General features: G+C 41.8%; 1 long non-coding RNA gene across 1 annotated transcript; it reads left to right on the plus strand.

Annotated features, from left to right (window-relative positions):
- The first annotated feature begins 3,027 nt into the window (after nt 1–3,027).
- On the plus strand, nt 3,028–5,351 carry LOC136399381 (uncharacterized). The gene is made up of 2 exons (XR_010750144.1): nt 3,028–3,174; nt 4,933–5,351. It is a non-coding gene; the product is annotated as an uncharacterized lncRNA (long non-coding RNA).
- The last annotated feature ends 8,407 nt before the right edge of the window (nt 5,352–13,758 follow it).

The raw sequence follows: 13,758 nt of genomic DNA on the forward strand, positions 1-13,758 counted from the left end.
AGAAGGAAGTGACCCGATGGAGGACAGACATGCAGATAACTTTATCAGAGGAAAAGAGAATTTATTAAAAGCTGGCAGAGCATAGAAGGCTAGTAGGTCCAAAGACGTGCTCCTCGAAATTTATTTTCTTACAGGTTATATGCCTTTACAGTATCTAAGCAATAGGCATGTGATTTCTTTGTTTAAAGTTTGTCAGGACTCAAGGAGAGGGGAGGGAATGTTTCAATGGGATCAGCAATGGGGAAGGGCTTTCCAGATCACTGGTCATAGTGATATATAGATTCTGCTATTCTTGCTTTATATTGTAAGTAACTTTAAGCATCCATTTAGAGAACTATGGGATGTAGTTAACTTATTACTGGGTTATGACTTGGTTACCCCTGCTCGCTCCTTTCCTTTGTATTCTTTTCATTTCTTTTTTCTCAGCAAAGAGGGGCCTGCCCCTCCTTCTTCAATAAAACTTCCCATAGACAAAATAAACTCTTGGCTTTCACCTATAATTTACCAGTCTCCAGAAGTTTTAAATTTGATGAAAAGTTCACCAGCCACGTATTTATTTGGGTTAATTGGTGTCAACGTTGAAACCACATTTATCCCAACATGATTAGTTGCAATATTATGGAACAACATATAATCTCTATAATCTACCTTCGAAATATTCCTAAAATACTCTGAACATTGAATTAAAACAAACAAACAAACAAAACATGTTCAGAAGATAAGCTTATGGAATGATTTGATGAAAAAAACTGGCTTAAACTTTTAGGTACATAAGCATCAACTGGAGATTAAAACTGAGGAGGCATAAGTGTAATCAAGTTAAGAAATCAATCAAAATGTTTGTGGTTTTTTTTTATAACAGCGTGGGTGAAAAGGGGGCCTGTTGGGCATATATGTTTGTAAAAAATTTTTTTTTAGTTTGCTTGCTTATATTTTGCATTGGCTTGGGCAGCGCCATGTGTATGTAGTCTGTGAAAGGCTACACTGCTTGCTCTCAGAGCAGCAGATTTTAAATTGCTGATTACGTTCCTGCTCTGGAGGGGCTAAAGGAATTTTTTACTCACCTGGTTTTGCAGACAGGATAGAAGGAGTGCAGTGGTAGAACTGGAGTAGAGGGGGTTTGGTTGCTCCACTGAGGCTGATAGGGGCCTTTGATTCCAGGAGGAACCAGAGGAGATGTTCCGGGTTGCGGAATCAGAGAATGGGTCAGGGCTTTGTGATCTCTGAATGAGAGGGAAGCGGTCTTTCTTGCCTGTTTGCTTGTCTGCCGGTAAGACACTTTTAATAAAAGGAACGACCCACCATTTTTTGTCTCCACTGTTTACTGTCTGCGAAAATCCAATGAGAACCTGCACGGCCACAACTGCTGTGGCCACTGGCCTTATAGGGCCACCCAGTGAACTCGACAAGCTCAGGGGAGGCCTGCATGGTGGCCCTGCAAACTCAGAGACCTAGAGTCACCACACAAGATGATCTGAAATTAAAACTTTCTAATAAAAAGCAGTTCGTGGTGGGTAGTCATATTCTAAGGAGGTCATTTTCTCTGACAATGTCAATGCTTACCTTAATCAAGCCTGTCGTCTTTTGCATCTACAAAAAAGTACTTGATAATATGCCTTTGAAATGTAAGGATAATCTACTTTTTCTTACCCATCTAGGGCAGGAATCCCAGCACAGCAGAAATCACCTCTTCTGCCTTATGATTGTTATTATCATGTTAATCACCTTAAATATTTTATTCCTGCCTATGTAAAAGAAATTTCAGTACCTGTACATACATTTTTACTTTTTATCTCATCCCAGGAATTTTTCTATTTTACTTTCTCCTGGCTTCCTAATCTATCATCAATCAATTTCTTTTTTTTTTTTTATGTGTGTGACAGAGACAGAGGAACAGATAGAGACAGACAGATTAGAATGGATTGAGATGAGAAGCATCAATTTTATTTTGCTGCAGTTTAGTTCCTTATTGTTTGCTTTCTCATATGTGCCTTCACCCGGGGTGGGGTAGGGAGTGTGGAAAGCAGCAGCAGACCAAGTGACTCCTTGCTCAAGCCAGCGACCTTGGGCTCAAGCTGGTGAACCCTGCTCAAACCAGATGAGCCTGCGCTCAAGCTGGCCACCTCAGGGATTCGAACCTGGGTCCTCCATGTTCTAGTCCAGGGGTCCCCAAACTTTTTACACAGGGGGCCAGTTCACTGTCCCTCAGACTGTTGGAGGGCCAGACTATAAAAAAAATATGAACAAATCCCTGTGCACATTGCACATATCTTATTTTAAAGTAAAAAAAACAAAACGGGAACAAATACAATATTTAAAATAAAGAACGAGTAAATTTAAATCAACAAACTGACCAGTATTTCAGTGGGAACTAGGCTCCTCTCACTGACCACCAATGAAAGAGGTGCCCCTTCTGGAAGTGAGGTGGGGGCCGGATAAATGGCCTCAGGGGGCCGCAGTTTGGGGACCCCTGTTCTAGTCCAATGCTCTTTTCACTGCGCCACCGCCTGATCAGGCACAAATTCATTTCATATAATCCCCACCCCATATCTTTCTCCCATGATTTTGATGTATAAAGTAAGTGATGAAACCGCTATCATCCAAAGCACTTTCTCAATGCGTTATTTGCCAAATAAGGAGCCTGAGATGGGTAGAAAATCAGCCCCAGAGGGTCATTGCCAGTAAATCCTGGCTGGGCTGTGGGCATGCGGTTATTATGTCTCCGCCTCGCTGCCTCTAACTTGATAAAATAATAATAATAATAATTGAATCTGTGAAAGGTGATTATAACAAAGTTTGGACAAAACACTCCAATTTAGGAATAATGACGAAGTTCAAATCAACACACAAGAAAAGGCCAATGAGAGCACGTGGATGGCCCAGACCCAACCCCAGATCCAGCCCTTCTCCGGTCTGTCCTTCAGCTATAGACCCGCCTCCTATTACGACCAGCCAATTGCAGAAGTGCTCACTAAGGAAATAGTCCCTCGTTGGTTTTCAGGGAACGCGCACGCGCAGGTTGTTACAGATGCGGAAGCAGCCCTAGAGCAAGTATCGCGGAATCGGGAGGCAGTTTTCCCGGTTTAAACCTGACTCTCCCCGTCCCCATTCCTGCACGCGGGGAGCCTGAGGGTAGCTGCGGACGCCGAGAGCCCCGCTCCCGAGTCCCCAGCGGTGAGTGCGGAGTCCCGGTGAGAGGCCCCAAGCCTGCCCGCTTCGCTGCCGGGTGTGCGCTTCCTGTCGGTTTCTGGGGAAACTGAGGCCGCCCCGCCCGTGTTCCCCGCCGTCGGGCGTGGGATCCTCCTGCCGCGGGGTTTTCTGCCTCGGTCCTGAGGGGGCAGCCACCCCCTCCTAAGACCCCACCTCATTTAATAAGAGACCCGGCTCTGGAAGAGCACACTCTCCATGGGGCGGGGATTCGGGGCAAGAATGCGGGGTCCCCAGAAGAGCCCCCGGCCCCGCGCGGGGAGGGCTGTGTGGGAGCGGCGACAGCGAAGGGGCCCCGGGGACGCGCAGAGCGGGGCTGGGAGGGGTCAGGGGACGGAGAGAGACACGGGAGGGGAGGAGAGGTCAGTGAGGGGCCATGAAGAGACGACAACGTGTGAGTGCGCGGGGACGGGACCGCGACGGGGAGAGTGACAGTAACCAGGGAGAGGAGCGCGAGGGGAAGAAAGGGGAGAAACCCCGAGGAGAGGGAGGGGCCCGGAGAGAAGGGCGCAGGGAGGGGGCTGGGGAGCAGAAGGGGAAGAAGAAAAAAAAATTTTTTTTTGAGGGCCCATTGGATTTACTACTTTTATTACACATCTCGCATTTAATTCACTTTTTTAAAAAAGCTATTGAGATAACGTGTCTGTTGACTCGGCTTTCTTGCAGTAGTTATTAACTTTTAAAATTAGCACTGGTGATGTAGAGTTGGCAGAAGGAGGACACCCGAGTTCAGACAAGAGAAGTTTATTATTTTTATATTTTAAAAGGCTTTATTGAGTACAGAGCGCATCCCATCCAACAAGGTTCCCTAGCCCCGGGGAGGCAAGAGAAGTTTATTAGGGGGTCATCTGCCAGGCTGACTCCTAACGCGCAGGTCAGCAACCGGTTCTCTAACAGGTAGGATTAAATAGAGGATTTGAGTGTGGGAAATAAAGATTGACAATAAGTAAGCTAGGGGACCTTCCACACCTAGGTAAGTCAATCCGGATGCCTGGTGGTAACTTGAATGTCCAGTATCTTAATGTCCTTTCATGCTCTTAAGGGAGAGGGGGTCATGGACCCCACTTTCAACCGTATCAGGTGATATAACCATAGCTTATGATTTTTGTTTCTCCCTGAAGTGAGAAGCAGGGAGGCAGAAAGACACTATTGCATATACTCCCCATTGGGTTCTACCTGGCAAGCCCACTAGGGGGTGATGCTCTGCCCATCTAGGGCTGTTGCTCAGCAGTCAAGCTATTTTAGTGCCTGGGCTGAGGCCATGGAGCCACCTTGCTCCAATAAAACCGAGGCTGCAGGAGGGGAGGAGAAAAATAGAGTGAAGGGAGAGGGGGAGTAGTGGAGAGGGACATGGTTGCTTAGTCTGTGCACCCTTCCAGGAATTGAATGCAGGACTTCCAAACACTGGGCTGATGCTCTACTGCTAAGCCAACTTGCCAAAACCAGAACTTACCATTGTTTTTCAAATATGAGGCAGTCTCAATTTCTTAAATCATTGATTTTAGAAGTTGTTACATTAAAAAAGATTCCATATCATTTTCTTTTTAAATATATTGTGTCAAGTTTAAATTCTGAGCCCTGCATCCTTTCTAGTGTCTTATCATATATTGAAACTGCCGTTGGTATTGAGTAAACTAAATTAGGCTATTTCATTGTGCACTTGATAAGGATGTCTGATCTTAGGAGTCAGAACCTGGTCTTTATTTATTTTTTTACTTATTTTAGAGAGAAGAGATAAGAGACAAGGGTGGAGAGGAGGTGCAGGAAGCATCAATTCCCATATGTGCTGAGATGAAATCACTGAGTCTACACTGTTTAGGGTCTTGTGGGAAACCTCCACAGGACTAAAAATGACAAATCTGGAAACATGGTATCTCTCTAACCAAGTGGTGGTGCAGTGGAAAGAACATCACACCGTGTTGCAGAGCACAAAGTTTCAAAACCCAGGGTTCTGGCTTGAATGAGAGATCACCAGCTTGAGCATGAAATCAGACATGAAACTGGTTGGTGGCTTGAAACCTAAGGTTGCGGGCTTGAGCAAAGCGTTACTTACTCTGCTGTAACCATGCCAGTCAAGGCATATATGAGAAAGGAATCAATGAACAACTAAGGGCCGCAATAAAGAATTGTGGCTTTTCATCTCTGTTATTCCTGTCTGTCCTTATCTGTTCTTCTCTCTGTCTTGTCTCTTACATAAAAAAACAAAACACAAAAAGAGTAGACATGAGTAATGTTCCCAGGTATTTTGAAATTTCTGCACCCAACTACAGGATCTCTACCACTTCATTCATAAACTTCTAAGTGAAAAAAACAGCTTAGCACACATAACGTCAGCTACGTGCACAGGTTTCCCAGGTCCCCAAAGCAATAAAAGAGCCAGATAATGGTGACCTTCAAAGTCCAAGGGGAGGACTTCGGCCCACACTGCTAATGTGATGATGGAGGTCACTGGAGTATAATCAGGGTCCAGAAAGAATGCAGGAGCACAAGACTTGCTGAAGAGACCAGCTGTTCCTCTATGACAGCAGGACAAACCCGCTTCTCACAGCTCTTTCCAGTAGCAGCTTATGAAACCACTCTCAGATTCTCACTCTGTGCCAGGTTCCCTGGTGTGCCCTAGAACAGTGGTCCCCAATCTTTTTTGGGCCAGGGACCGGCCTTTAGGGTGGGATGGATAAATGTATCATGTGACCAAGACAAGCGTCAAGAGTGAGTCTTAGATTTAACAGAGGGGAATCTGGTCATTTTTAAAAAATAAAACATCATTCAGACTTAAATATAAATAAAACGGAAATAATGTTATTTATTCTTTCTCTGCAGACTGGTACCAAATGGACCACGGAGCAGTGGTCTGTGGCCTGGGGGTTGGGGACTACTGCCCTAGATTTCCAGGTGCACCCTATGGTATTCTAGAGAAATATGTGCCTGTTGGGGACGAAAAAACCAACAGGTTTTTGGAGTTTAGATTTTTTGGGAAACAGAGGTGTGGGGAATTGGCTGTAAGCTGAGTCTGCCCAACCGCCCCACATCACTTGCATGATTAGGTTGCAAAAAGCTGTTAAGCTGTGGTGGATTCTTTTACACTACACCCCATATTACCTGGAAAGACTGGAGGTACCTTTCTTATATCCTTTGTTTGGTGTAAAGTTAAGACTTGCTAATGGCTTCATTTTGGCCTATAAATAAAGCAAGATGTGGTTTTTGGGTGTGCTTTGTTTTTTTTGTTTTTTTTTTTGAATTTTTCTGAAGCTGGAAACGGGGAGAGACAGACAGACTCCCGCATGGCGATGCTCTGCCCACCAGGGGGCGATGCTCTGCCCCTCCGGGGCATCACTCTGCCGCGACCAGAGCCACTCTAGCGCCTGGGACAGAGGCCAAGGAGCCATCCCCAGCGCCCGGGCCATCTTTGCTCCAATGGAGCCTTGGCTGCGGGAGGGGAAGAGAGAGACAGAGAGGAAGGAGGGGAGAGGGGGTTGAGAAGCAAATGGGTGCTTCTCCTATGTGCCCTGGCCAGGAATCGAACCCGGGTCCCCCGCACGCCAGGCCGACGCTCTACTGCTGAGCCAACCGGCCAGGGCCTGTGCTTTGTTCTTGCCAGCAGCATTTACAGGGCCTTCCTGACCCCGTATTTTCTTAATTCTGCACTGTTCCCATTCGTGACCTGGAATTACGAGCTGAGCTGGTTCATGACGTGCCCAGATACAAAAATATATTCTATTATTCCATTTCATTACGGAAATACTGCTATTTTTGTTAACACATTATATTAATTTTTTTTTAATTTTTTTTTTTTTACTTTTATTAACTTTTAGAGAGGAGAGAGAGTAAGATAGAGAAGGGGGAGGGAGGAGCAGGAAGCATCAACTCCCATATGTGCCTTGACCAGGCAAGCCCAGGGTTTTGAACCGGGGAACTCAGCATTCCAGGTCGACGCTTTATCCACTGCGCCATCACAGGTCAGCACATTATATTAATTTTAGATAAACACATCCAAATAAAATGGATAGATTTCTCAAAAGAAGTGATATTGTAGAATACAATTCTAGGAGTGAGCAAAAGTTAAGTTTAAATAAAATAGGACTTGGAGGCTGACGGACAGAATTTAATTTATAGCATTTTTCATCACTTAACAGTAACAGTACAGTTCTATTAGAAACTCATTCATGGAAGCTTCAAGTGATTTTGGTTTAACATTAACAGAAGAAAAACTGGCAGCTATATCCACTGATCATGGATGACTAAACATAAGGAATTGTCTCGAAGCCTTTTGGATTTCTATAAAAAAAATATTGTGGCAATATCTAAAAAAGCTTTGAACATTTTACAACAACCTTCAACATCCTATTTATGTGAATTAGGATTTTCTACCTTAAACACACACAAAAAAGGAATTCTTTAACGTATTAATGAGGAAATGAGTTTGCCTTGAATTCAAATATATGCCCAAACATTGAAGAAATCACCAGGACACATCAGACTCATGTTTCTCGTAAACACAAGAATGAAAAAACTTAACACATTTGGGCTGGGATCTGAAGTTACTAAATCTTACTAAGAATGAATCCATATATAAAGATAACTTTTTTGTTCATTTTAACCCTTTTTCTTAAAAAGCATAACTGAAAAATGTAACTTTAAAGTCAGAAGTTAATTTTGTTGTATTTCATTTAGTTACCATAAAAACACGCTTGTACTTTATATTTTTCTTTAATACTTGACTTACTACAACGTATTTCTCAGAAATTTGTATATAGTGTGCCTACAATTATTTGTAGGATTTTACATGCGCCCCGATTTTAAAAAGTTTGATAAGCACTGCTCTAAGGTCTGGACTCCCCCGTGACCTTTAGATCTCTCAACTGTGTCGTCTGCCTCCTCATCTCACCTACATGAGTGGAAAGATAGTGTCTTTTTTCCCCCCCTACACTTCAAGTGCTTCTCCCATTGCTCTAGAAAGCGAGACATGCTTATTCAAATAGGGGACATAAGTTTTGATATAGAGTCTCCAATTTCCAATACATTTCGTGCGCAGGTGAAAGACAAGGCACAATATTATAATGTTCTTATAACGTTTCCTGATACCACCTAATTGTTCTAGAGAAAAAATAAGATTCTTTTTGAAATACTTTTTTAAAATTCATTTTAGTGAGAGAGACAGTCAGGCACATTAATGTGTTACTGTATGTGCCCTGACCAGACATCAAACAAGCAAACTGATTTGGGATGATGGTCTAACCAACTGACCTATCCAGGAAGGGATAACACAAATTTAATTTTCCCAAATTGAGCCAGTTTTGCAGCATGAAAACAGGTGTCCACTCTCCAGTGTTCACATCAACTCGGCATCTTGGGTGTTTGTCATCTCCCACCTAGTCCCACAGCCTCACTGCTACTGGGATTCAGGTTTCTTTATTGTGAAGCAACTATTAGAGTGACAGCAGTGTCCTGTGTGTGCTCACTTCATGAAATGTCAGAACAGTGACAGGACACCACCTAGTATTCAGATGAACACATTGGCAGAGATAAGAAACTGACTGATAACATCACTAATAACATGTGAGAAACTTAATTTAGTGAGGAGTGGAAGAACAGAGACTCCAATAGGTGCCACGACTGGGATCCACCTGACAAGCCCATTAAGGGGTCTGCTCCCTTATAATCAGAGCCATTTTTTACCACCTGAAGTGGAGACCAGGGAGTCAGCCTCAGCGCCTGAAGACAGCTCGTTCTAATTGAGCCATGGCTGCATGAGTGAGAAAGGGAGAAACAAGAGGCAGAGGGGTTGAGCAGATAGTCACTTCTTTCTGTACCGACTTGTACATTCTACCACTGAGACAACAAGCCAGGGCCAAGAATAATTTAAAAACCATGATATAATTGTTACTCTTCAATGAAAAACTGAAATACACTAAAGATGAAAGTTTGTGTGACCTCTGTGAAATTACCTGCATTTTCCAGTTGATTTCTCTATGCCATTACATTGCACAGAAGCCATTCTTAAAATCGCTAAGTAGGTCATTAACATAACATTCCATAACCATAAAAAAAAATAACTATACTAGGTTTCCTTTTAAAGTAAAAGAGATAAACTGCATAGTAAGTTTCTAAAACCAAGAGTCATGAGTTTGGGGGGAAAGTTAAGTACAGAAAGTCATTCACATTAGAAATTTATAAGTACTACTTGGAAAATACCAGGTTTGTGAATTACCTTGAGAAACAAAATTTTTGTTGCATCCACAAAAACACTTGCTCTTCCCTAATTCGTGTGCTGATCTCAAATCTGACAGTTTTATTTGTAAGGTACAGTTTCTTTTGCAATTCAAGATTTTAGGTTTTCATCTTACTGTAAAATTTTCAACATTTAGTTTAACATAATGAAGTAGAATGTCTTCTTGGGCATCATCTTTGTGAAAATATAATTTATATAATGCAGTAAATACACTAATACACTAAAAGATATGATTGCATCAGAATTTGTCTACAATTTCAAAATAGAACATATTAAGACACTTATCTTAATCATAAATTTTATGCAAAACTTAAATTCTATTCAGGCAAAAATTTGCATTTGTAGCTTTTGTGTTTGTGTAATTGTTGAAGACAATCTCATTTGATTCTCCAGTAGTACTCTGTTCATCACTAACAGCTCCAAGATTTTCGGGAAACTTATCAAAGTGACTGTTCAGGAAGTGAATCTTAACACTCCTGTTACATCCAATGTTGCAGAAAGCCACCAGCATCCTTTGAACTAGAAGTTCAGTTTTCTGCTTTTTTGTGCCAAGGAAGTTCTTTGTAACTGTCAACCGCCCCCCCCCCCCCAAAAAAAAAAAAAAAACCCTTCCATGCTGCTTTCTCCTCCTTTTTCATCTTCCTGGCAAACTCTTTGTCACGTATGAGGGTTTGAATTTGAGGTCCATTGAATACACCTGCTTTTGTCTTCTCGAAAGACAAGGTAAGAAAAGCAGAAATAATATGTTGAAAGCATTCACTTTCTCTATTCAAAGCCTGAACAAACTGCTTCATTAAGCCAAGTTTGATGTGAAGTGGGAGAAAAAGGATCCTGTCTTGATTAACTACAGGTTCATTCACATACTTTGCATCCCTACTTCCAGAGCTTCATGTTTCGGCCACTCCTTCTGTGTCCAGTGTTTCTCCCAAGCTCGGCTGTCCCACACACAGAAAGCAAGGATCCTTTGTGAAACCTCTCTGTTGTCCTAGCAGGAAATTTAAGATCCACACGAATGATCTAGTTATGCTCCTCATACTTCAGTAAGTCGAGGGCAATTTTTATGTCATTATAATCTTCTCGCAGATGAGTTGAAGAACCAATTGGAACCGCTGCATAAACATTATCATTGTGTAGGAGAACACATTTCAGACTCTGTTTAGAGCTGTCAAGAAATAGCCACCATTCTGTTGGACTGTAGGTGGTAACACCTAGCTGGCTGACAAGACTACTGATATGACAGTAAACAAAGTATTTGTCTTCAGAAAAAAGTACACAAAAATGTTCATGCTTCCTGAAATGGGATACTTTAGCTGACCAGTGAAGTACATTCTTTTCTTGAAGCCTGGAAGCTATTGGGTTGGAGAATAAGTTCGTAGCGTTTTTATATTTTCTTTTATTTTAGAATGATTTGTTTGCTGTTTGGCAAAGGGTAAGTATTCATTTGATAAAACTCTTTCTGCTCTATAAAACTATGTTAATTGTATTTTTGAGTTATTTAATTTTTTATTAGTTTTGAGGCTTAGAAATGGAATACCCAGGAGGCAAAAATCAACATTTTCGACACCTGCTCTTCTTTGCTTTTCATCGAGGTCAAAAGCTGCTGAAGCAGCCTGGGACATTTGCAACGTGTATGGAGAAGGTGTCATAGGCGAGTTTACAGCACAGAAATGGTTTGCAAAGTTCAAAAATGGCGACTTTGACGTCGATGACACGTGCCACAGCGGAAGGCCTTCTGAATTCGATGAAGAACTGGGAAATGCTCGAAAAGAATGCCACAGTCAACAAGGAGCTCTACATTGCCCAGCTACACCGCGTGAATGAGGCTATTCGACTGAAAAGACCTGATCAACATGGTCAAACCATACTACTTCATGACAACGCCAGGCCCCATGTTGCACAAGTCGTCAAAGCCTCACTCCAAGAGCTCGAATGGGAGGTCGTTCAGCATCCGCCGTATTCTCTGGACCTTGCACCGACCGATTACCATCTTTTCTGCTCCCTGTCAAACCATATGAAGGGCATTACCTTCAATAACAAAGAGGTCCTTAAAAACTGGCTCAACTTCTTTGACACCAGACCAGGCGATTTTTGGCAGAACGGCATCAACAAATTGGTCGAGAAGTGGGAAGAGGTTGTAAACAGCAACGGCGAATATATAATTGATTAACTTATTGATATAATTATTGTTTTTGTTTAAATAAGTCTTCGGTAAAAATGCTACGAACTTATTCCCCAACCCAATAATAACTCAGCTGCTTTCTTTGATAGGCCCAAATCTCTTCCTAAGTCATTCAACTTGGTTGGCTAAACTGCTGAGGGGTTAATGACTGCTTGGCATCAGAGGAAGACCCTTCAGATTCTACAACGACCTCCTCATGCATCTTATCAAAATACACTTGATCACCATGTTCACTTTCTTCGTCCTTAGAAGAAATAAAACCACTGAGAACTAGAACCGGGAGTGTCTCAAAGTGTGGGACAGGTCTTATTGCTGAAGGAATATTAGGATATGCGACCATATGCCATTTTTTCTTAGCAGTGCCCTTTGTATGAATCAGACAGAAATAACAGTCACTGCTGTGGTCCTTAGGTTCACACCAAACAGTGGGAATACCAAAAGGCATTCCTTTGCATTTTCCTTTTGTCCAGTCACAGAGCATTTCTTCAAAACTATGACACACAATATGAGGAGCCCAATTCTTGTCTTGATCACCAAGGGGAACTTGAAAATAGGCAATATATGCACGTGTCAGAAATGATGAAATACTGCGCCTTTGATGTTGAAGTGTGTAACAGCTACATATATATATCAGAAAGTGTCAGGACTATTCTTACATTTATATGCCTACTCGAAGAAGCCATGATTCAATCTTAAAATAAGAGGGTGTTTTTATCAAATATTTTTTTACATTTAAAAACTACAATTATGTAAAAGTGATGTTTGGCCTGACCAGGTGGTAGCGCAGTGGATAGATGCAGAGGACCCAGGTTCGAGACCCCAAGGCTGCCACCTTGAGCGTGGGTTCATCTGGTTTGAGCAAAACTCACCAGCTTGGACCCAAGGTCGCTGGCTCAAGCAAGGGATTACTCGGTCTGCTGTAGCCCCATGGTCAAGGCACATGTGAGAAAGCAATCAATGAACAACTAAGGTGTCGCAATGAAAAACGAATGATTGATGGTTCTCATCTCTCCCCATTCCTGTCTGTCTGTCCCTATCTATCCCTCTCTCTGTCTCTGTAAAAAATAAACAAATAAAATGCTTAAAAAAAAACTCAGCAATTAAAGAAATGTAAAAAAAAAAGTGATGTTTGTAAAACATGAATTACCTTGTGGTTATGTTCAATCCACGAGTCATTGCCTTTTAACTCCAGTTTAAAAACCAATGCATGCCATTAACTGTAACAAAAATTAAAATTGCATAAAAACTAGAGCATGAATCAAAAAACGGATGTCAGATTTGGAATCAGCGATGCAGAAATATACAGAAACAGTTCTAAAACCTAATGCAACAAAACGTGGAAAAAACAAATTGTTCCCCAGTGTTATATGTGTGTTGATGCATTATTTCCCTATCCTTATGAAGACATGCACACACATTTATTTTTCAGTCTTACTCCTACATTACATCTTCAGATTACTAATGTACATAATGCACTTTGTGTACCAATGTAATTTGTTTACATTGACTCAAATAAAAAGATATGAAATAAGACACATAGGCTCAACATTTAAAAAGAATTTCCTAATTATACTAGAGTGGATTATTATCAATTACTAGAATTTGTGAAGCAGAGCACTGTGATACAGGAGGGTGAGCAGCAGTTACAGAGCAGACCACAAGGCAGATAAAACAGACACATGTATAACAAGTCCTGGAGGAACAGAACAGCAGGGCTGGTTCTACCTGTGGAGGACACTGCACAATGCTGGAAGAGAGAAGCAGGACCCAGAGCACAAACCTTTAATAGGATCCATCTGCATAATTGTCAGCATTCTAATGTTAAATTCAGCTTGTTGAAATAATACCAAAAAAAGGGAAGAATTTTTTAAGTTACAGAATGAATATAGGTAAGGGTGAAACATGGTGAGAGCCCTGAGGTAGGAGAAATTCTATTACTCACATGGGTCTCAAGTAAGCCTTGCATACGATGTAAAGCTTTCCAATGTTCTTTATGTCTGTTATTCTTCTATCCAGTCTTAGCAGATGTTGAGTAAGACAGAAATCAGGACAAAGACTATGGAACATAAATTGCATTTTATGGCTTAATTCTGTTGCTCAAAGAGGTTTTAAAAAAGGTTAAATATTTTGCAAACTTAATGAC

Source organism: Saccopteryx leptura, chromosome 3 (assembly GCF_036850995.1).
Source record: "Saccopteryx leptura isolate mSacLep1 chromosome 3, mSacLep1_pri_phased_curated, whole genome shotgun sequence".
NCBI lineage: Eukaryota > Metazoa > Chordata > Mammalia > Chiroptera > Emballonuridae > Saccopteryx > Saccopteryx leptura.